The sequence below is a fragment of the Macaca mulatta genome, chromosome 1, assembly GCF_049350105.2.
Source record: "Macaca mulatta isolate MMU2019108-1 chromosome 1, T2T-MMU8v2.0, whole genome shotgun sequence".
In the NCBI taxonomy this organism is placed as follows: Eukaryota; Metazoa; Chordata; class Mammalia; order Primates; family Cercopithecidae; genus Macaca; species Macaca mulatta.
This window is the reverse complement of record NC_133406.1, coordinates 72565992-72568956: the sequence shown is the minus strand read 5'-3', so window position 1 is coordinate 72568956 and position 2965 is coordinate 72565992. Positions and strand designations below refer to the sequence as shown.

At 41.0% G+C, this 2965-nt stretch overlaps 1 pseudogene; it reads right to left on the bottom strand.

Moving 5' to 3' along the window:
- Positions 1-270: 270 nt before the first annotated feature.
- On the bottom strand, positions 271-1371 carry LOC144337417 (glyceraldehyde-3-phosphate dehydrogenase pseudogene; annotated as a pseudogene).
- Positions 1372-2965: the final 1594 nt, after the last annotated feature.

Sequence of the window (2965 nt, the reverse complement as noted above, 5' to 3'; positions counted from 1 at the left end):
ATCTCCTAACTGGACCCTGATTGATATACTACCCAAGTGGAGATGCCTTTTAAGGAGCTAGAGATGCAGCTTTAAAGAGATACAGCTTTGAAAGGAAATTCCAATTTGGAAGTCTCCAGAATATTACTGGTATTTATTTTTTATTTATGTATATATTTATTTATCCATTATTTAATATTTTGTGCTGAGTACAGGAGACTTTATTGATGGCACATGACAAGGTGGGGATCCCTGGGTCCCTCCCTCTTCAGGGGGTCTGCATGGAAACTCTTACGAGGGGAGATTCTCAGCGTGGTGGGGGACTGAGTGTGGCAGGAACTCTCTAGCAGGTGAGGGCCTCTCTCTTCCTCTCGTGCTCTTGCTGGTGTTGATGGTCTGGGGGTCTGACTTCTCAGAGGCCATGTGGTCCACGAAATCCACCACTCTGTTGCTGTAGCTAACTGCACTGTAATACCAGGACACGAGCTTGACAAAGTGGTCATTGAGGACAATGGCAGCCTCAACATCAAACGTGGAAGAATGGGTGTCACTGTTAAAGTAGGAGACAACCTGGTGCTCAGTATAGCCCAGGATGTCCTTGAGGAGGCCCTCTGATGCCTGCTTCACCACCTTCTTGGTGTCATCATATTTGACAGGTTTCTCCAGACAGCAGGTCGGTTCTCATACCAGCATGTTGGCTGTGGGGACATGGAAGGCCATGCCAGTGAGCTTCTTGTTCAGCTCAGGGATGACCTTGCCCACAACCTTAGCAGCACCAGTAGATGTAGGGAGATGTTCTGGAGAGCTCCATGGCCATCACACCAGTTTCCCTGAAGGGGCATCCATGGTCTTCTGGGTGACGTGACACTGATGTCGTGGACTGTGGTCATGAGTCCCTCCATGATTTCCAAGGTTGTCCTGGATGACCTTGGCTGGGGGCTACTCAGTTGGTGGTGCAGGTGGCATTGCTGATTATCTTTTATAATTGTCATTCTTTATGACCATCATGAACAGGGGGAATCAGCAAAGGGAGCAGAGATGATGACTCTTTTGACTCCCCATCCCGTGAGCCCCATCTTTCTCCATGGTAGTGAAAATGCTGGTGGACTCCACAACATAATGAGCACCAGTATCAGCCCATTTGATTTTGATGGGATCTCACTCCTGGAAGATAATGATGGGATTTCCATTGATGACAAACTTCCTGTTCCTAGCCTTGATAGTGCCATGAAACTTGCCATGGGTGAAATCATACTGGAACATGTAGACCATGTAGTTGAGGTCAATGAAGGAATCATTGACGGTGACAATATCTACTTTGCCAGAATTAAAAGCAGCCCTGGTGACCAGGTGCCCAACACAGCCAAAACCATTTACTGCATTCTTCACTTTAACCACGGTGTGTCAGGGATGTGACTGGCACTGCACAAGAGTATTTTGGCTGTCTGTTAAATGGGAGGAGCAGAAAACCACTGCTGGTATTTAAAACTAAAAAGTAGATGGTTATCATGAAGAATGTAAATAGTGAAACTATAAGGGAGCTAAGGAGGGAGCCCTGGGACGCCATCATTTGTGAGACAGGTAGGAAAAGAACAAAATGGGAAATTGTGGGAATGGAGGAACAGGCAAAGTGAAATGAGGCAAAGAAGCTGAGAAGGATTTGTCTTTGACGTTAAAAAGGAAATCAGGGGAAGCCAGAGGCAGAGAGAATTTCAAAGAGTATTTGATCAATAATGCAAATATTACAGGTAAGTCAATTAAGTTAACTGAAAACTCAAAATGAAATTAGGAGTAATCTTTTCAAGAGCAATTTTAGTGCAGTGGTTTGAGAAGTCAATAAGAAGACAGCAAGTAGGCATGACAAATGTAAACCACTTTTTTGCCAAACTTGAAACAGAGAGAGTAGCAATGGGCACAGGGACTCCACAAAATCAGTGTCTCATACCTCTTCTAGTTTATGTTCACTGTAAATTGGGCTGATTTGGGTTAAATTAATTACCTGTAGGCTCTTCCACCTTACATGATCTTCAGATATTTGGTTTTGATCTGCTCAGTGCTCATTTAAATCATCATTGGAAAGTGAACAATAAAAAAGAAAAAGCATAGGAAGCTAAAGGCAAGTTTTGTTTTAATCTACCAGCTCTAGAAGCTAGCACTAACTAAACTTAATTGTGTTGCATTAAACCATCTCAAAAATTTTTGGTTCATTATAAAACATAGATTTATCTACAGGTTTTATTTAGTTCTTCTACATATATCTAACATCCTTAATATCATGCCATTGACCCCATTGACCACTCCAGCATGATTAATGCAGTGGTGCCATTGCAGTCATCTAATAAATTCTGGGGACCAGTGAGAGTTTTCTATATCTGTTGCTTAAAATAGTAAAACACTATTTTCAGTATGAATTTGATGGTGAAGTATACAAAATGGTTTCAATTATAATTCCATGTTCACATGTTCATAACTTGACGGAAAAAAAAATGCCTTTTGGACTGAAACTTTCCATTCCATGTTCTAGCTCCACCCAAATATAGTTATTTTTTCTCCTCTGGAAAATTTGAGGAAATCCGTATGATCACTTATGAATGTGGAAAAAATGCACTCTTTCAAATGTTTAATTAAATGAAAGGATCAACAATTACAAAATCTTTAATATAAACTTCCCATACATATTTATAAAAACCAAAATATAAATCTAGTAGGCCTCAGAAAAGAGATTAGGTGTTTACCCATTTAAGGAAAACTCTAATTCTGAATGCTTGCTAATTTGAAACTCAAAACTGTGTTATGCAAACACAGTAGTAATTTTCACATTAAAAGTGATACATTTGAAGTGGCATTGTTGTCTGGGGTAAATACCTGGGATTCATTGTCTCCTGCATTGAGAAGATGAAGGACACGGACACACATACATGGAGTGGATTAAGGAGCAAAAAGTTAAACAGGCAGAAGGAAGGAGAGAGGAGGGCAGCTCTTTCTC